The following is a 22,440-nucleotide window of genomic DNA, read 5'->3' on the forward strand; positions in this document are numbered from 1 at the left end:
GCAATGTGTAGGTTGGCAGTAATCTGAATACTAACAAAAGAAGAACACTGTCCATCTTTTCATGAGGTTTAATAATGGCAGTTCAGCCAGTTACTACGTTCATCATCGGACTAAAACCTACTTTGTTTACACACACAAATCACTAGATTTAGTACAAGTAACAACATTTCCAATAGTGAAATAGCCAAAACGAATGTAGAAAAAGAGAAAGGCTGAAAAAAACTGAAAATCAGACATAAAACAAAAAATGAGGACAATCTTCCCTCATCATTCTGGCAAACCAGAATTCCTCCAATCACTTACATCATCAGTGTGCGACAATCTTAATTCCAGCCTTTTAAACCTTTATCTCCCACATTCATTAAGACATTACGGGCCAGTTTCCCAGACACAGATTAAGACTAGTCCTGGATTCAGAAGCATGTTTAATAGAGATTCTTAATTGGATGTACTTTTTAGTCCAGGACTAGATGTAATCTGTGTCTAGGAAACTGGGCCTGAAGGTCCGTTCTCACTTAGTACTCACTCTCTCGTACATCATCAGCGCTTGTCGCAACAGTCTCAATCTCAGCATAAAGGCTTTCATCTCCCACATCCATTAACACATGACTAGGCATTTTCTTTCCTAGTACCCGCTCACTCCCTCTACTGTATCTCCCCTATGACAGCCCTGTTACCATAGCAAYAAAGGATGGCTGCACATCACGTTGTGCTATGTCGCTAAGCAGCAGACCGCCTCCCAGTCGTGGCCCCAACCCTGGGTCATGGGGTCCCTTCAGTTTTTTTTTTCCTGCAGCGTTCTCCCCCACTGGGAGTGTTCCGGAACGCTGGCGTGCAGGAGAGTCTCCTCACACCTGGGCTATAGGGTCAACTCTGACTTCCTATACGGTTGGTCTTCAATCGGAGTGTCATGCCTGTTACCTCTTGTTAGAGGTGCGCGCACCTGGTGTCGGACCCAGCCTGTAGGAACTACAGAACAGAATGATTATCATATATGCCTACTAATTACAGTCAGGCTGTGAATGCAACTTAAGGAAGTGATGGAGACATAGGTTTATAGATGGGATTTTAACATGTGTAATATTGGATTCAGACACCATGTGTCCTGCATCCTGGTTAGGGGTTTGTGACGTCATAACACTCACAGCGTGGATGTCCTGGTGGTCTGGGGTTACTGGCACTGCTGCCAAAGGAGGACTGGAAGTTGTGGATGGTCTACTGCAAAATCTGCCTCTCTCTCCCCTGCAGCAACAATTCAGGTGAATAATAATAATTTATATATTTTCATTGGATGTATCAAGGTGTGAACCCTCTTTGGTAACTAAACACGATATAAATAAAACAAATAGATAGGCAGGGAACACAGAAAGGGGGTTTAGTAATGAATGAAAACGACCTTCCCAGCATTGAGTTCAGAAATTGCTGCCAGTATTTGATACCTCGGCCCATCTGTCTTAATCCCCATCCTTTAAATCTCCATCTGTCAGAGTAAAGAAAGCCTCCATATCCACCTGTAGTGGATGCACACTGACTGACTGACTGAGTGGATGAAATCAGGGTTGGGGTCAATTCCATTCAATTCAAAAAGTAAACCAAATTCCAATTCCACATTTTCCTCATTAAGGTAAATTGGATTTTCAGTATAGTTCCTAAATTGACTGGAATTTAAATGGATTTTACCCCAACCCTGGATGAAATGACATGTAAGCCTTGTAACAACTTGGCTTATGATATAGTGTGAATGACACATACCTCTTGCTCTTCGAATATGGGCTGGATAGTTCATCTGTTCATCAGGGTACTGGATAGTTCATCTGTTTGTAGTAAGAGATAAGCAGAGATCAGCAGAGGAAGGGTGTGTTTTTAAAGTATTCATACCAACCACAGATGCCCAGGCTCACCCTCGTCGGTGATGGTGCCACTATTGGAGCCACGGCTGCTCTTGGAGCGTGGATGGGAGGAGGCGGAAGACAGGGAGTCCCCCAGGGCAGGGGTGGGGGATGGGGTCAGGGTGGGAGAGGTGCTCTTGGAGGTGGAGGAGTTCCCAGACAGGTCTCTTTTTCAGGTCAATCTGCACAGAAAATAGATGTGTGTATATCACTTCATCATCTTTTGCTAGTAATACTGACATTTTGTAAGCATGCATGACCCTTTATAATGTCTTCTAATAAGGCTGGTATATTTTATGTCTGACCCGTCTGGAGTGGACATCGCTGGCCACCAGGCTGGGGGTGCTGTGGATGTCTGGGAGGCTGAAGTCAGGCACAGTGGAGGCAGGAGCAGGCACAGGGGTGGGGCTTGGGACCTCTGCTGCCTGGGCCTAAGGATCCAGTAGGCCTGCAGCTCTCTTCCTCTGGGCAGCAATTTGAGACAAGTCAGTGCCCCCTGTGGGGAAGAGAGGAAACGCAGCGCATGAGAAGCAGCACGAGCACTGGCTGTGTATGCCCAAATCTCATAGATGAAAAGTCTGAAAGTGGGGGATCTGTGTGTGTGTGTGTTTGTGTGTGTGTTTAGCCTAGCGCATGCATACATATGTGCTTGTACCCAAGCGGTTGTGTGAGTCTGGCCCTTGGCGGTTGAACCCTGTTGGAGGCCCCGAGGAGTGGGGGGAGTGGTAGTTGCCTGAGTTGGAGGGGGAGGTGGACGAGGGGCCCTTGGTGATGCTGGGGAACTTGATGGATCTGCTCATCACATGACTGATAGAGGTCTGTGACACAGCATGAAATTAAATAATAATTTTCTTTCCTTCAATCAGGATCGATCTATCAGCGGTTTTCAATTTCATACAGTGAAAATAGTTTTTTCCGAAAATCGTCGACAACATGTGACTCAGAGTTGCCGTTGGCTTTGCCGGGCCTCTGTGGCATGGGCAGCCGCGGGGTTTCACTCTTGCCCTCTTTGATAACTCGCGAGCAGTCTGAGTTCCACGGTTCAAAGTTCGACGGAGGCAGGAAGGGTGGGATCACTGCCTTCAGCTTGTCGTTGGCAGACGGGTCAGGGACGCCCCGTTTCTCAGCTGGAAGTTTAGTATACGTTTTAATCAATTCAATCACACCAGCATTGCAGTATGGGGGGGTGTATGCCCAGGGAGCCATACAAGCTAGAACCGCCACTGTCTAGTACCATACTTGACTCCTGGTCCTCTATCCAAGGTCCAACTGTTTCACCCACTGACCACAAAACAGTATGTTTCAACTAAATCTCTCAGTAAGAATATGGCCATTGTGAAAAATGAACAGCTCCAAAACATCATGGAATCAAGATGGTTTTGCAACGGAACCATTTACGCCACTGCTTTTGTTCAATTGCCATTTCCCACAGACAATCCAATCAGTAGGACAGCATCTTACAAGACTAGAGTGTTGGCATGCTGGTTCTAAACTGGCTATACTGTATTTACACAAATTCAGCTTTCAAAACAAAAACAACAACTTTGGAAGCTTGTTTAACATTTGTTTGTCATGTGTCACCACTGTCTTTGCTCTTGGCTGTCCACGCTGTGCTGATGTCAGTCCTCCCCAGAGCTGCAGGGGGCACTCCTTTGGGGTTGGCACACTTCCTCTCAGCCTTCATGGTGGCATTCCAGAGATGCCTCGGGGTTGTCTGGGAAGGGGGCCAGGCGGTTGGAGGACAGCTCATGCCTTAGAGTGTGGGTCAGCTTGAGCCTCCGGAACCTGTTAGACATCCTGTTCCAGCACGACTGGACAGGAAGGAGACAGTAATGTCATATGATAATAAGCTGAGAGTAAACAACAACTGGCCCGCAATCTGATTTAATTTGKCCTTGGTCTTAACAGCGCATAAGCTTAAGTCCTCCTCTGTCATCAGGTGGTACTGGGACGTTGTTGAGAAACTGCCTGCTCATGGAGCCGGTGAGGGGAGTCCTGCCCTGGTGTTTTCCCTTGTCTTTGTCTACCTGTATGCAGATGGACGCCAACAGCCTCATCAGCTCAGTGTCTGTGGGGAAGCAAATGGCTGAGCGTGACTGGGGTGTATTGGGTTTACCGGGGATGTAATCATTAGTCCAAAGGGTTTTGCAACGGAAGCCGTTTACTCCAAACAGAAAACATTTAGACATTTCTATTGGACAAATTCAGGTAGGTCCCTCCCAGTTTAGTTTCATTCTGTTTGCTCCTGTTTGGTTCCTAGTGAATACACCCCTGGTGAACTAAGCACTAGCAATGGTTACGACACATATCACAGTGCAGATGCATTCTAACACTTGACACTGACTATCTACACAAGTAATACACCCAGAAGCAGTGGCAGGTTGAGTCGTGGTTTACCTGGGTCATTCAGCAGCATGACCAGGTCAAAGGCCATGTATCCATTCTTGGCTCGCAGGTTGACATCTGCATCCTGATTGAGCAGATACYTCACCACATCTTCATTCCTATGAGCACAGGTACGAAAGAAGAAAAGCTTAGATATGAAGCCAACTCCTAAAAAGCAAAGTTCATGCAACCTGGCTGTATGAGTGTTTTAGCCGTTGTGTGTTTGTGAAGGTGTCTGTGTCGTACAAGAAAGCATAACCAAAATGGCTGCCACATGTCATACGTGTTTACCCATAGTACGTGGCCTGCATGAGGGTCCAGCCATGTACTCTATCTTGTTTGTCCACGTAGGTGATCTTCTCAACCAGGAGCTGCACCACATCTAGCTGCCCCGAGCTGAGACACCCTGTCCGGGTTGGCCATGTTCACCTGGGACTGGTCCTCCTCCAAGAWCTCCTTCACCAGTTGGGAGTTGCCTGAGATACACAGTACACACACACACACACACAGATATGCAAATGAACACACACACACGATTACCACAGACCACCCAATTTCAGCTACAGACAATCTTACTGAAACAAAGGTCTCTGGTCTCCACCCAAAAGTTTCAAATGTTTTCAGCCATTGCAGACCCCACACAATTGTCCCTCGCAGGATTTAGGGTTAGTTGTGAATGAGAGGTTTTCAGACCCCACACAATCTTCCCTCCCAGGGTTTAGCACTTACGCCAGACTGCATTGAGCAACCATGTAAGACTGCCCAGTGCACATGCCATGTTAGATTCTCATAAAATCACATAGGCCCCATTTCGGGATGTTTGAGAATTACTTCTTGGCTTACCTACATTCATGGTTGGTTTACATATTGAACACGCATGGTAGTGTTATGCCAACTCTTGCAGACATAACTCAATATGACAGCTTTCCCCTTACAATGCAATACGTCCTCTCACAAGGCAAACCTCTGTTTAACATGTGTCTGCGTCCTCTAAATTCACCTAACTTCAAGGCACTGAAGACATCTTGTCTCCTCTTCTTGTCATCTATGAGGGGGTTAAAAGAACAGAAGATAAATGTACAAAGGACCTTTTGGTGGGGGTGAAGCAACAATCAGACATGGTCATGAACTATGCTACCCACCACACACTACCCCACTGCTGAACCCAGACACATTGGGTAACAGGATAAGGCAGGGAACCCTCAGTGGAGAAATACTGGAGAGATGTACAGGCTAAAGTTAAAGAGATCCTCTGGTACTTTTGTATACTTTTTAGCCCGTAGTTCTGAAAGTAGCACTTACAAGCCAAAAGTGTTCCCCAAAAATTGCATACTATGTCACATATGTGCACCATGTCATCGATCTCTCTCGCTTTCTCTGCTGTGTCCGTTGAGCCGGGCAGGCCTCTTGCTAGCTGTCACTCAAATACGAGGGGCTTGAACTTGAATTGCTAGGGGGCTGGCCCACGTGGGGGTAAATATAGGGGAAATGGTCGCTGCAYAGCTTCAAACTAGGGATTCTGTGGCTAATTGAGGTAAGATAGTCATTCTGCTCATAGTTTATGCATGTATGAACTACACATTGAAACATCCAGCCCTCCCCAAAAATATTTTCTTAGTCGCCAAAGTACCGGAACATGTCTTTAACAAGTCCAAAACCATCAGGAGAGTGTACCACAATCACATGACTGCTATCCAGGGAGAGGGATGAGGGAACTCAAAACACAAGTGACTGGTCCTAATTTTGTCCTGAATTGTAGTTAAGGTTATTGTGCTTAGATGTACAGCATACCACACAAATAACGTATGCATTAAGAATGCAGGAGTGATATGGACACTACGTGAGCAGTGACTTTTGAGATTTCTGATGCATCAATTAAACTGCAAAACATTTGTGAAAATGTATGTAGAAAATATTTTTTACAATAGTTTAGTTTAAGACCAATGATATGTATTAACCCTAAATGACTGACCGGGGGTGCTGTTTTGAAGCCACCGCACAGCCATTTTGGTGGTACTCCTCCTCCAGTGTAAAAAAGAGTTTGGAAGATATAGAAATACATTTATTAATGTCTACATTTGTTTTTGGCAAGTATATTCTATTACAGACACCTTAACCGTAATACATACTTTTGAATATTAAGTGAACTGAACATGAACATTTAAATMAAAAAATATATAAAAACACATTTCTTAAAGGATTGCATGCAGTGTTTTATATATAATTCCACACTATGAGGTTAGAATAATACTGTGATATTGTAAAAATTAAGATAATGCCGTTTTAGTTGAAGAGCTGTTTGAAAAGACCGCCTGATATTTCAGCCTGTTTTGGTGGGATGGAGTTTTGGCCTGCCTGGTGACATCACCATTAGTTAGACCAATAAGAAATAGAGTTCCAAACCTCTGCCAATAACAGCTCATTTTCAGCTGCATTGGACATTTATTTCTRTAGAGTACTAATGTTAATGTCCCCACTACAACAAATAAATACATGTAATTTTGACCTTGAAACATTTTATTGAAATACTGTAGAATTCCATTMTTTTCTATGAAGGACTGCTCCTTCCGGGGAGTGCCAATATGGCACCGGTGGCTCCAAAGCCTCTCATTGGCCATTACATAGAATCAGCAAACCAGGGTTTACTTTATACACATCATTGGTTCAGCCCTAATGCAGACAAAGAAGGCAAGATTCATTGTACACAATCTGCACCACACCAAAGACATAAATTGTCTTTCCAGCTATACAGGAATTGCAGATATAGCCTAATCCATAGTATCATGACTGAGCCATTGTGATCATTAGAATAGGTAACTGACTGAACAAATTCCCTCCTGTGTACATCTTGTCCAAACACAAGATGCACATCAAAGAGAACAGGTGTCTAAAGGGGGAATTCTGTAACGATGACTGTTTCTTTTAGACACCCAAGATGTGACCACTGACTGCATTTCAAGATTATTACAGTTTTTTCTCCTGAATGTTTCTTCAGCAGGACACAGAACCCTGAATCAGCATCAAGCCCTGCCAACAATAACATTTCCTAAACAAATTGATACCTAGCCTGAAGGTTTTATACAGGGCGTCTGTTCTGTTCTGTTCTATTCCAAGTAAGCTTAATGATAAAACAAATATTGGAGAACTCATTTCAGACAGTGTGTGACCGACCAGGGTTCGAGTCCGGGTCCCCAATGTGTTACAAGACTTTTAGCCCACCGGGCTAAAGTCTAGATGTTAGCTTGGGAAGCTAACAAAAGTTAGCTTCCCAAAAGTCAGGTCTCAGGCAGGGTTAGTCATCACATGAGGGTGCTTCACCAAATCACCTGTGTTAGACCTGGACAGAGAAGTGAACTYGTTGGCTGGTCCATACCTGGCTGTGGGCGCAGGGGGATGATGGAGTCCAGGTAGGCCTTGACATCCCTCTGCTTGAGCTGCAGTGACAGGTCAAAGGCCATCTTGGCCAGCACATTGACCTGGTCCGGGTCTGCCCCCCGCTCTACCAGCTGCTGGGCCACGCCCACCTTCCCGCTCAGCATGGCAGCATGAGGGCGCCCCAGTCCGTTGTCTTCTGGGAAATGTTCACCTCTGCCCTCCACTCCAGGTGCAAGCGAATGGCCACCCCGTGGCGAGCACCTTGATGTCCATGAACTCTCCTTCGTCCCTGCCAAAGCTGCCGATGCTATTGTTGTTGTTGCCGTTGGCGATGCCCTTGGCAAGCGCCAGGTGGTCGTAGTCGTCGACAAAGGCGCCACTCTCCAGGAGGAGCTTGGCCACGTGGGTGTGGCCGCCTATGGCCACAATGGTCAAAACGTTGGCCCTCATCCGGTTCCCGTCGTTCACCTCTGCCCTGTTCTCCAGCAGGATGTGGGCCACATTTAGATGGCCAAACCTGTTGGGCGACAAGACAATGTCATGATCCTCTGTAGCTCAGTTGGTAGAGCATGGCGCTTGCACCGCCAGGGTTGTGGGTTCGATTCCCRGGGGCCACCCATATGTAAAAATGTATGCACGCATGACTAAGTCACTTTGGATAAAAGTGTCTGCTAAATGGCATATATTAGAATGGAACTGTCCAGAGATTTCCAAAAACATACTGTACTAAGATGTAGGCAATGGCCGAAAAATGATATCTTAATGCTTCATGTTTTGTAGACCAGGGGAACTCTCACATTGGGTCATTGGTCACATAGTACACAGGTGACCTGGAAGTGTTAGCACATGTGAGAGCAGAGAGGCTATAAGGAGACCTTATTTTAACCAATTATGAAATTAAATATCGGTTTGCAGGTCAGTAGTGTGCATATAGCTTTTTCCAGGAGAGCATAATGGTTCTTACCGTTAAAGATKACCTTTATGTTTTTGGGAAACGCACCCCTGCTAGTAAGGATTGTTTTATTTTGTTGTGCATATTATAATATTATAATTATAACGTTTTAATCGGTGACACACCCATTTAACATCTGTATAAGTTATTGACCAATGAGCACATAAATTGGTAGCGACCACATGAGAGGCGTCCAGCCATAGTTGTTAAGGCTGTCCACCGAAGCCCCCTTTCGCAGTAGAAATCAGACCAGATTCTCATGTCCACTATCTCAAGAATCCCTCGAGCAGTTTCGTAGTCGCCTTAATCACAAGCACGAAACGACAACAGTGCGTTTCCCGGGAACATTCATCTCTAAGGTTAGTTTGAGTTTGAGTTGTGATGTAATAAAACAATTCTCAAATGTCTATCGGTGGCCCATCTTTGAAAAGCATGACGCACTAACAAGTGTAAAGTTCACTCCTCGAGTAATACGCAGGTTTTGTTTGTACTATCATAAAAATAAAAAGCTTTTAAATTTTCTACTGTAAATCATATAGCAACCGGTGTTACCATCCCGTCTCAACCTCTGGAAATCATTGTTCCCTGTTGACATTCTGCGTGCGCAAAATGAATAAAACATAATAGCGGTCTTTTCGGACCACACAGCCCAGCACCACAAGTACAATGAAATGCTTAACTCACAAGCTCTAACCAACAGTGCAGTAATTCAAATCATTCATCACACTCATTTGTAGTATAGCAACTTAATATTCATATTTTAATGGTCAACTTTAATATTCATTAGGCAAGACATTGGATTTTGGATATAGGCCTACTGTTCTCTAGGCTTCTAAATTAGAGATCACTGGACATTTTTATTGTTGTAGGAAATGTGAAACATATTAACGCTTCTTTACGCCACTATTGTTTTATATTGCTTTTTATGAATTGGACTTGTGGTTGTTAATTGAATTGACAATTGTCTTTTATAAATGCATTCCAGTGGAGGCTGCTAAGGGGAGGACGGCTCATAATAATGGCTGGAACGGAGCTAATGGAATGGCATCAAACACATGGAAACCATACTTATTTTTCACCATAATTTGCAAATAAATTCATTAAAAATCCTACAATGTGATTTTCTGGAAAAGAAATTCTCATTTTGTCTGTCATAGTTGAAGTGTACCTATGATGAAAATTACAGGCCTCTCTCATCTTTTTAAGTGGGAGAACTTKCACAATTGGTGGCTGACTAAATACTTTTTTGCCCCACTGTATGTAGTGGAATGAAATAGTTACACTTTGGGGAGATGAATTTAGGACCCTAATACTTTGATCAGGATTCAATACTTMATTGATTCTGTAGTGCTGCAACCTCTGTATAGCAGTACATTCGGAAACTATTCAGACCCCTTCACGTTTTCCACATTTTGTAACGTTACAGCCTTACTCTAAAATTGATTAAATAAAACAATTTCCTCATCAAATCTACACACAATACTTGAAAACAAGTTTTTTGACATTTTTTTTTGACATTTTTTGACATTTTAGAAAACCCCCAGAAATACCTTATTTACGGAAGTATTCAAACCCTTTGCTATGAGACAAGAAATTTAAATTGAGCTCCTGTTTCCATTGAATATCCCTGAGATGTTTCTACAACTTGATTGGAGTCCACTTGTGGTAAATTCAGTTGATTGGACATGATTTGGAAAAGCACACACCTGTCTATATAAGGTCCCACAGTTGACAGTGCATGTCAGAGAAAAAACCAAGCCATGAGGTCGAAGGAATTGTCTGTAGAGCTCCAAGACAGGATTGTGTTGAGGCACAGATCTGGGGAAGGGTACAAAAACATTTCTGCAGCATTGAAGGTCCCCAAGAACACAGTGGCCTCCATCATTCTTAAATGGAATACGTTTGGAACCACCAAGACTCTTCCAAGAGCTGGCTGCTCGGCCAAACTGAGCAATCGGGGGAGAAGGGCCTTGGTCAGGGAGGTGACCAAGAACCCGATGGTCATTCTGACAGAGCTCCAGAATTCCTCTGTGGAGCAAAGTACAGAGAGATCCTTGATGAAAACCTGCTCCAGAGCGCTCAGGACCTCAGACTGGGGGCGAAGTGAAWGTCCTTGAGTGGCCCAGGCAGAGCCTGTACTTGAACCATCTCTGGAGAGAGCTGAAAATAGCTGTGCAGCAACGCTCCCCATCCAACCTGACAGAGCTTGAAAGGATCTGCAAAGAAGAATGGGAGAAACTCCCCAAATACAGGTGTGCCAAGTTTGTAACGTAATACCCAAGAAGACGAGGCTGTAATTGCTGCCAAAAGTGCTTCAACAAAGTACTGAGTAAAGGGTCTGAATACTTATGCAAATGTCATATTTCCAATTTTTACTTTGTCATTATGGGGTGTTGTGTGTAGATTGATGAGGAAAAGTAACAATTTAATACATTTTAGAATAAGGCTGCAACGTAACAACATTTGGAATAAGTCAAGGGGTCTGAATACTTTCCGAATGCACTGTAGCACTACCCACCAACAGCAGATGGAGTCATTCTCCTGTCAACTGCATTGTGTGTAGTCGACTACCAATTAATTTGAGGGTCACATTCTCCTCTCATAACTCCACTCCACACACAGTTTATGAGCCTAAATGTAAGGATCCTGAATGAGTAATGTTCTTTTCAACTTKTGGCAACCGGCCAAGCACAACAACTATGGCCTGTACATCAACCATTTCCAATTACCCTGTCAAACATTGATATAGAGCTCAATGTCGTCAGCAACTAAAGAGCCGGAGGTGCGCTCCCCCCCCAAAATACAGGGACACTTTTTTTTTTATAGAAACACGGCTATAAATAAAAGGATTTGACAAGTCTTAAAGTAGGAGTCACTTTGTCTGTCCTTACTGCTAATAGGTCTACATTGGCCAGTAGGACGTGTAAAACACTAAGCTTTTTCCCTTTTTTCTCCTTAGGTCCTGTTTGTTACCGTAAAGTAATATCACAGCTCACTGATCCCTAGACATCAGCACTCTTCTGGGAAATGGGATCGTCAATCATCAACTCAGCGCCGTCATATTGGCCCTTCAATATGGTTGCAGCTAGGTTCCACTATGTTTTTGGATATTATGGTTTTGATATTCAACAGTGTAATTCATGCACTTCAAATACATTTAGATGAACAATTGGGCAACACTTAAAGCATGCATGTATGAGGCTTTTTAATGTCTTGTAGTAAAGCGTGTTAGCTTATGTGTTATGTCTCTCTATGTATCAACATTTCAGATGATCGAAATGGCTACCATTTTGTCAAGATTTTAGATGAAGAGAATAAGACTTTATAAGGGGGTCATACATGCTCATGACAAGTCATAATGCATTATACAGCAGGCTTTAAAGAAGGTGTTATCAACATTCTTCGTAAAGTATTGCCTTATTGCTATATGCAAGAGTTAAAGGAAAATTCCAACCAAAAACTATATTTTGGTATTTGTTTAGTCCATTGTTGATATAGTCCCAAAGTGTTTTGCTTGTCAGCAATCAYGTTTTCAAGATATGTAACTGTATGACGCAAAACGCAGCATCATATGATGCAAAATCCATCATACGGGGATGAATTTCGAAAATTACTTATCTTAACTTGATTGCTGACAAGCAAAACATTTTGGGACTATGTCAACCATGGACTAATGAAACGAATACTAAAATATTGTTTTTGGGTGGAGTTTTCCTTTAAGTGTTTGTTTGTGCCAGAAGGCAGGTATATAAATAGTATATGTAGCTAAATTGCTGACTAGAGCTGTTATAGATCATTATGTAAATCTAAATACACCACAGTCAATTTGAAWAAATCATGAAGGGCTATTTCAGTAAAACTGGTTTAATTCCTCTGGTTCATATGAATTATAACGGAAATTAAACTTCCTGTAGACTACTAATGCACATGTCCAGAAGGGATGCATAATTGGAATGTATCCAGAGGATATGTTCCAAAACTGAAAGGTCAGTCTATTAATTCCCCCCCTATTCCAATACCTTTAACCGTTAGCTGTTTTAATGGAATCCGGGAACTGAAGGAAACAACGTTGTGAGGCCACTACCTCATACATTGAAATAGTCCCAAACATGAAAAATCTGCGTAAGCTTTTAATGTGCAGGGACCTTAGGGCAAAAACAAACAGATGTCCCCAAATTATTCACCAGAACTGAAATATTCAGTTGCAAAGGTTTGAACATAATTTCCCTTTAAGACATGTCACCAAAAAGAGACTCTCTAAATCAATGTACTTTTGTTCTCACTGCCCTGTCATTCTCTGAGTATTCAAAGCCCATCTAAAGCTCTGTGAGGGGGATCAGTTCATACACTTTGTGAGAAAAAGAGTGTCTCTCTCTCTCTCTCTCTCTCTCTCTCTCTCTCTCTCTCTCTCTCTCTCTCTCTCTCTCTCTCTCTCTCTCTCTCTCTCTCTCTCTCTCTCTCTCTCTATATATATATATACAGAGAAGGCTGTTATTAAAGTATGTTTCACACTTTAGCTGAATATGATAAAGTGCAGAGTGGCATATCACTGCGCAGTTCATTTTGGAGAGGGTGAAATTAGTGTTTCCTCATTAGATTAACATGTTGATTATTTTGTTCCTGGGAGTATGAGAAAGCACAGCCATGCATGTTGGTTATAATGTTATTATAAGGTTATAATGAGTATTATTTGCAAACTAAATTAAACTAATTTGAAAAACAAATAAAAACTCTTAATTTGACAGTCATGGGAATACGACTTTGACAACAATATTTGATAGTGTGCCCATCTTACAGAGTGTGGCTTTAGCCCTGAAGTTGATTCAGCCTTTTGTTGACTGTAAATCAAAAGACTTGGATCTGGCAACAGGCGGTGATGACAAATCAATCATGGACAACAGTGTCCTTGAGAATCCCTTATCTAAAGTATTGGTTTTAAGAGAAAGGAAAGAGGTGCTTTCCATCCATGTTTCACAATKGAATATGTTGTTTACCATCGCCCCTCTAAACTAGTATTGCTTTGTGTGTGGGAGATATAGAACTGGTGTTGAAATGTCTCTAAGCCTCAGTCACATTCTGAGTTAGACAATATATGTCAACTGTGCATATATTACCATTTTCCTCAACGCTAAGCTAAAGGGGCGTATCAATCACTGGTGCGCCGGCTTCTGGGCTGCCACTTTGCCGTAGCAGCCCAGCCACATCTGTCACTGCTGCAGGCAAATCCCCAAGATTATTTATGGGGTTGTAAAGATTTGGTTTTGCACAGTAGGAAAAACAAAATAAAGCTTTATCTACCAGATCTAGGTAATTTCATACTCCGGGGCACTAAAGAATGTTCCTCATCCCTGATCACAGTTTCATCTTAGTCGGTATGCATTTCCATATACATTTTGGGATAAATTGCTTGCTTCAGTAAGTAAGGGATTTAGCTACAGCTGTGAGAACATTAGTGAACATATTTTGCTTGGTGTCAGATTTTCTTATTATTACAGATATTGTCATTGACACAGGAAGTTATATCTCTGGGTATTTCACTCACTTACCATCAGGATAACATTTAGATAGATGTGGACAACAGGAAGTTTCTAGACATTGCTGACATTTATTTGACCATTAATATGAGGAAGGCTATGAAATTGTTGCTTTTAAATTTATACACTATAACACAAGTGAGACTTCTCCAGCAATGCTTTTCAAAACTTATGATCTCTCCAAATACAAAGCAATTTGCTTTTAAATGTTACAACGAGATTTCCGCTGTTTTGTATGAATGTAGCCTCTCTCTACAAAAAGGCAAATGGTAAATTCACACAAAGAACAGCAGAGGGCAGTATAGTACTGACATTTTCACAGCAGGGTAGCCTCTGTAAATCCATGGGTAGTCACTGATGTCCAAGACTCAGGAATGACAGATTATCAAATCCAAATAAAATCTAATTTTATTAGTCACATGCGCCGAATACAACAGCTGTAGACCTTACATACGAGCCCCTTACCAACAATGCAGTTTWAAAAAATATGGATAAGAATAAGAAATAAAAGTAACAAGTCATTAAAGAGCAGCAGTAAAATAACAATAGCGAGACTATGTACAGGCGGGTACCGGTACAGAGTTAATATGCTGGGGCACCAGTTAGTTGAGGTAATATGTACATGTAGGTAGAGTTATTAAAGTGACTATGCATAGATGATAACAACAGAGAGTAGCAGCGGTGTAAAAGAGGGGGGGGGGCAATGCAAATAGTCCGGGTAGCAATTTGATTAGGTGTTCAGGAGTCTTATGGCTTGGGGGTAGAAGCTGTTTAGAAGCCTCTTGGACCTAGACTTGGCGCGCCGGTACCGCTTGCCGTGCGGTAGCAGAGAGAACAGTCTATGACTAGGCTGGCTGGGGTCTTTGMCAATTTTTAGGGTCTTCCTCTGACACCGCCTGGTATAGAGGTCCTGGATGGCAGGAAGCTTAGCCCCAGTGATGTAGTGATTGTAATTGTCAAGAAAACCTCCTTTATAATCAGATCTTGTTTACAATATTATTTTAGTACACAACTCTAGAGGCAATCTGTGATTACTACATTAATTTTKGGACTTTTAAATGAATGATGTATACCCATTGATGCTTAAAGATATACAGTATAACTTGTAAATGTATCAGGAGCTTTGTTCAACTGTCATACCCCATCAGAACCCAAAATATAAAGCTTATTTTACTCTATTGTTTGTAAACAAAGTAAATGTAAACAAACACTCTATAGCCTCAAAACATGGTTAAAAATGTTCATGGATAATCAGTCCTTACATCCATAGCTCTTTCTATGAACTTGAGAGTGGTTACATTTCTCCAGGCCCATCCCTCAGCTTTTTACCAAAACAGAGGCGGGGTTGACCGCGTTATTGTTCGAACTGCAGATTGCCCCTTTAACGTTCGGAGGCTCATTCATCTTTAATTAGCTTTGGTCCTGAGACATTCTTCAAGATCAGCACTGAATTTTAAGAACCCTCGGAATGAAATCATTCACCATCCTACAGAACTCTAAAGTCACAACAACACCGTTTTTGTTATGTGACTGATTATGAAGCAAAAAATACACAGTTGATGCTAAATGTTACTTCTAAGTTCAATTACAGGAGATGTTAATATACATGTTTGTTGTTTTGACAGGTTATCCCATTAAACAATAGATTGTCTGATGTTCAGCTTGATCATGAGTAAGCATGATTGCTTTCCATTTTACTCAGTCATGTCTAGTAAATCCTGAGCAGTGCAATCTTTAGCTTGTAAAAGAGAATAAGAAGTGCTACTTCACTTCAATTAAATTATAATGGTATCACAATGGATCGAAAATGGTAGTCATTGGATGCAAGGGGCTAAATCATGAGATATAATGACTGTTGCTTGTATCTTGAATTAAGGAKAACATATTCAATATACACGCCATAACCATAGTTTTTCTCGTTGGTTAGCTTGCCTTTGTTGGGATACTGTGTCAGGATATGTTTTCAATGGATGAGTTTTGTTTTTAGCCCTCAGGAAAGGGTGTCTGTGTAGCCAGGGCATTCAGCCAGGCCTACATTTCATCTGATTTAAACACTTAGGCCCAACCAAGCCTCTGTCTTTATCAACTCTACCATCAGAGATGTGATGCCCTTCACATACACATTTGGAGTTAGGAGATAACMCTGTGGGACTATATTGAGGTGACTTTCTAGCAGAGCATACAGAGAAGATCAATGGACAAGAAGATGTAACACCTGGATGTGATTAGAATTCATTGAATAGCGATCAAAACAGAGACAGAGTAGAGTGTTGGATTACTTGACATTAAGATTGTTAGATTGAGACATGTTGGTTTGAGGGAATTGGATGGAAGGTTGGGGGTGGAGGCCCACTCTTTATATTGCATTTATTATCATTTAATCTGTATTTCTTCTTTATTTATTTATCTTTTATAAACGTATAATTTGAAATGAATAATGTACCTGTAACCCCCAAAAAAAGAACATAACATTTTGTCCCAAAAAAAGGTGAGGTTTCACCTTGGAGATGAGGGCCACMAGAGAGACTAGTGAGCACCACTGGGGTATAAGGAGAACTGGAAACTGCGTCCAAGATGTCCGACCGYTGTTTTCAAGGTAAACTTCTCACGTTCGCATATGCCGATTCATTGACGTCTATATCCGGGTTGCATCCGGTTTATACGGACCAACATCACATGCATTCAGTGCGCCCAGGGAAAAGCGCGAGTAGCAACAAAGTCATCACATCATCCAAACACATGGCAGACGTTGGATGAATATAAAATGTTAATATCTTCGGCTGTGAGTGATGGGAGGAAAAAAAATGATGTCTTGTGCACAAAGGTGATGACTAAAGTGTCTTATTAGGAATTTTAGGACTTCTATGTGGCCAGCTATGCAAATAGTTTTTCTGGGCCGGGCGTCAGTTACACTGCAATACCTTCGCAAAACAGTAGGAGTAGTCGAAAACGTGCTTCTAGACCAGAACCCTGGCCCCTTAGTGAGCACCTGCTCTGAAGTACTGTGTACATTTGAGGACACTTTAGGGTGTTCTACAATGAACAACGTATTAAAGTTTCAGGAAGAGCAGTTAGAAAGGAGTTGTCTCATACGGTTTATACAATATCACCAGTCTCTGAGGCCAAGAATCCTAGACCCCAGCAATATCACAAGTCTCTGAGGTCAAGCCTCTTAGACCCCCAGCATTCTGTCATCATGTTACACTCTAGCCACTGCCTCCTGGTGACACCCACTCTAATCAGTATGACAGGAATGAAGAAGACGTCTATGCTGGTTAGAAGAATCTTCATGCTTTTTGTACTTTCCATAGGGCATCCCTTTGATTTCTATGCAGCTAGCTAGCGAAGTTCTCCTAAGCTTTTGTTCTGGTTCCATTGGTAGTGGAGACAAGTCGAGGAACCATTGTTCCTAGTTCTTTTTAGTTCTCTTTCATCCTAGTTCCTCCTCTTGGTTCTTCTAATGGGGAAATGGCATTAGTGTGCATCTCAACATCCTAAAGTGTCCCTGGTCCGCTCCTCTCATCTGCAGTGATATGAATCTTATCTTGGGATAAATATGGTTGAATACGCTGGCTGTCAATGGTCAGTGGAAATGCTATTTTTCGCTCAACTCCTTTGGTGTTATTGTGTTTCAGTGGGAAAAACCTTGCTGAAATTGAAAAACTATTCATTTGCTATTCATTTATGTAACAGACAAAATCTATTTTTGGTAATTATAGGTTGATCAAGTTTGAGTGATAGTAGAACAAAGCTACTTTGCCATTAGACCCACAGTAATGATTCACCTTGGCACCTTACAGAATTGGACTATTCTATATGACACAACAGACTCCATGAAATGAAATGCTCCTGCAACATGACAGGCCAAACCAGAGGCACAATGAAGTTCTGTCTCATGTTGTGATAATGTCTGTGCTCTGTACGCTTTCATTAGCATGCATAAAATCCAGGCTGAACAATATTATTTCCCCTCCTGAGACACAACTTACATTTTTTTTAACTAGGCAAGTGAGTTAAGAACAAATTCTTATTTACAATGAYGGCCTAGTGGGTTAACTGCCTTGTTCAGGGGCAGGACGACAGATTTTTACCTTGTCAGCTCAGGGATTCGATCCATCAACCTTTCGGTTACTGGCCCAACGCTCTAACCACTAGGCTACCTGCCCGCAACTTTACAAAGGCTGCGATAAAGCTTTCTAACAGTGAGAGCTCACGCTTAGTAATGGCAGCTAAAATTGGATGTACATATCTTACTTTCAATCTCTCTTATGTTAAAGTCCGAGATGTCTAATTGGCCAACCCTCTGGCAAAGATCAGGAGTATGAAAATAAACCATTTCAGATGTGTTTTGGAAAAATACATATTTCACCTTTGCTGCGCTCAGTCAAACATGYGCAAACACACACACCGTCCCCACAGGGCGTTGAGCTGAAACACTATAAAAAGTAATTTAGAAAATTAAAAACTCACATTTATTGATCGGTCAGATACTGTATCTCGAAGCCTTCACTAAAGGCATAGAGCTCTCCTGTTCTTTTCCAGATATGGTATTTTACTTGTATCAGTAAGAACTCTAATGGCAACCATCATCACTCCTCTATTATGTTTGTTTTGCCATGGTCCCTGACATCAGCGTCCATTCCTCTCTCGGATTATAAACACGCCCTGCAAACCTTATGTKGTGAGGCCCAGTACAGCGTCATGTTCATTAGGTACCAATGTGACGGGCCGTCCCCCAGGCAGTGAGGCTAGGCAACACATCCGCCACGCTGACCCTCAACACGGGGCCCCTCAGGGATGTGTGCTTAGTTTTCTCCTGTACTTCCTATTCACCCACAACTGTCTGGCCGTGCACGACTCTGCTTGCTGACGACACGACGCCCCCATCCACATCGACGGGGAGCGGGTCGAGAGCTTCACGTTCCTTGGTGTCCACTTCACTAAGGAATTAACATGGTTCATGCACAGCAACACAGTCATGAACAAGGCRCCTCAATACTTCTTCCCCCTCAGGAGGCTGAAAAGATTTGTCATGGGCCTTCAGATCCTCAAAAAGTTCTACAGCTGCTTGGTATGGAAACTGCTTGTCATCCGTCCGCAAGGCGCTACAGAGGGTAGCTCCCTGCCATCCAGGACCTCTATACCAGGCGGTGTCAGAGGAAGGTCCTAGAAATTGTCAAAGACTCCAGCCACCCAAACGTGACTCTAAACTGATAGTGTTAGCTAGCAAGAGTGGGCAAGTTAGCTGGTCCTGCTGTTGGACGTATCACCACGCAGACTAAGTTTTCTACTGTGATTGGTCAACAACGACAATTTTCTCCACCGCCGACCGCTCTGCCTGGATTGAATTTCGCCGCTGCACATCAACTCTGTACTGGTACCCCAGCCATAGTATATAGCCAAGTTATCATTACTCATTGTGTATTTATTCCTAGTGTTTGTCACGACTTCCGCCGAAGTCAGCTCCTCTCCTTGTTCGGTCGGCGTCACCGGCTTTTTAGCCATCGCCGCTCCATTTTTCCATTTGTTTTGTCTTGTTCCCTGCACACATGTATTTATTCCTCTGTTCCCCCTCATGTCTTTGTGTGAAATTGTTTTTGTGTTACGTGTCAATTTTGACGCGCTATACTGGTGTTTGTTTGTTCCGTGTTTATCACGAGGTATGTTTATTTGTTTGAACATAATTATTGTGACTGTTTGCGCTTTTTGCACTTTTGCCAATTGGCTGGAGGTTTCGACGCAGTGGCGTCCGTCTGTTGGTTTCTCCTGCCTCAATAAAGTGTGAGCCTGTTCACAACTCTCTGCTCTCCTGCACCTGACTCCGCCCCCATTACGCACACCATTGACAGTGTTATAATTTTTTATATAATTTTTTGATTTTTCACTCTGCATTGTTGTGAAGGGCCCATAGGTAAGTGTTTCACTGTTAGCCTACACCAGGGCTCTCCAACCCTGTTCCTGGAGAGCTACCGTCCTGTACGTTTTTGCTCCAACCCCAATTTAATGATTCTAATAATTAGCTGGSTGATAAGCTAAATCAAGTTAATTACAACAGGGGTTAGAGTGAACACCTACAGGAGGATAGCTCTCTAGAGAGGGTTGGAGAGCCTTGCTCTATACCTGCTGTTTATGAAGCGTATGACAAATACAATCTGATTTGAACAGAATTGTTTTTACTGAAACATGGAGGCACTACCATTTTAGTTCCCCGTTGCAAAATACTTTTACATGTTTTCTGTTGCTAGTCTAATGAACATGACCCAGCTCTGTGCTGTCAGAATAAAGGAGGAGTTACGTGGTGGTGGAGTTCACCCAGAGGTCACTGAAGCATGTCAGGTGTGACCAGGGGAGAGGTGCCAGCCAATTGGACAGGTCTGTCACTACCAAGACCCTTGGGACGGGGTGACATGACATCAGAGCCTCTGTGATCAGTCTAGTAGAGCCTCTGTGATCAGTCTAGTAGAGCCTGACAACCGGGTTTCAAGGAGACTGCAAGGTGTAAAAAGGGAGATACAGGTAAATACCAGCCTGGCACAATGGACTCAATGGAATAGTCCCAAAAGTGCATTATACGCCCATCTGGCCCTCCAGGCATGCTCAATCAAACGCTTGAGAGAATACTATTTGCACCCAGACCGGTCTGATTTAAAACAAAACTGAAAACAAACAGTGGAATTACCAACGTTAATCTTTTAGACTAGGGAGGTCATTTGTAATTGGCTGGATTATCTTGAATGTCAATGTGATGTAATAACAGCATTAGCACATTTTGTCTTGTCAGAATGTGCATGATTTAATCAAATTGGAAAAAGAATGGTATTAAAATTCAGCAGGTTCGGAGGCGCTGTACAGCTGCACAGTGCGTTCGGAAAGTATTCAGCCTCATACCCAATAAGACTTAAGGCTGTTATTGCTGCCAAAGGTGCTTCAACAAAGTACTGAGTAAAGGGTCTGAATACTTATGGAAATGTAATATTTCCGTTTTTTATTTGTTCTAAATTATCAAAAATGTCTAAAAACCTGTTTTTGTTTCATCATCATGGGGTATTGTGTGTAGATTGATGAGGGGAAAAAACAATTTAATCCATTTTAGAATAAGGCTGTAACGTAACGAAATGTGGAAAAAGTCAAGTATGCACTGTATCTTGGTTAATTTGTTTTCTGTACTGTTGATGTTGACTTTGGTTTGTGATGTCGCTTTAAGACAACAGAACTTCTGTCTGTGACATTCAGGACACCTTGCCACAGAGTCCGGAGAAAGTAGGGCACAGACTGGCAAAGAAGAAAGAAAAAAGAGATCAAATCCTATTGGTCACATACACAGTCTAGCAGATGTCATAGCGGGTGCAGCGAAATGCTTATTGTACTAGCTCCTAACAATGCAGTAAAATGTCAAACAAGCACACAAATATTTACACAAAAAAGAACAAAACAAAGAAAAATGTCAGAACGAATCCAAATCACAACCCAAATAGCACTGTAACAGTAATCCAAATGCAATCTATATGTATCTACACCAGATTAATAAATGAAWGAGACAGACAGAGAGAGAGTGAGAGATGGGCACAGCAGCAAATGGTTGAAAATGAAGCACTATATTCCACTCATTGCGACAGTTTCATTACCAGAAACCTTTGTCCCAGGAATGAGTGATCACACCATTCCCAGCAACACCACCGCCCACCCCGCCATGACTTTCAGATGTCTGAAAAGTTTGAGCAGAGACAGTGCGAGAGCACGGGAGCACCTCTATTAGCGTGAGGTATGTTTATTGTGCTAGGTATTGATTAAGGCCTAACTCTTTTTCCTTGAGCTTGTGAACTCATTTGAATCAGTCTTTCTTTTGGGCTTTGTGCCTACCGAAAAGAAAATCGAACTGCTAGAGGTGAGATTGAGAGGACTACTGCACTGTTGTATCAAATCTGCCATTATGATATATAGCCGCTGAGGCTGTGCTTCTGGTGTTCTGTTGGTTGCAATGTGACCCAAAGAACATAGAGCAGTCAGAGAACAACATCCCGGGCCATCTATTCTGTTGCTCCGGCTATATGCCACAATAGAAAAAGAGTGGAAAAGAGCACCATATAATTTCCATATTTGCAGTGGTAATCTTTAATATTATTTGGGGGATGAGCCAACACACATTTGTAGTGAGAATCCAACTCACATTTGTAGTGAGAATCCAACTCACATTTGTAGTGAGAATCCAACTCACATTTGAGGGAGAATCCAACTCACATTTGAGGGAGAATCCAACTCACATGAGGGAGAATCCAACTCACATTTGAGGGCGAATCCAACTCAC

The 22,440-nt window shown here is 42.4% G+C and overlaps 1 pseudogene; it reads right to left on the reverse strand.

Annotated features, from left to right (window-relative positions):
• Positions 1-859: 859 nt before the first annotated feature.
• On the reverse strand, positions 860-8,949 carry LOC111973509 (ankyrin repeat and SAM domain-containing protein 6-like; annotated as a pseudogene).
• Positions 8,950-22,440: the final 13,491 nt, after the last annotated feature.

This window comes from Salvelinus sp. IW2-2015, linkage group LG14 (assembly GCF_002910315.2).
Source record: "Salvelinus sp. IW2-2015 linkage group LG14, ASM291031v2, whole genome shotgun sequence".
Lineage (NCBI taxonomy): Eukaryota > Metazoa > Chordata > Actinopteri > Salmoniformes > Salmonidae > Salvelinus > Salvelinus sp. IW2-2015.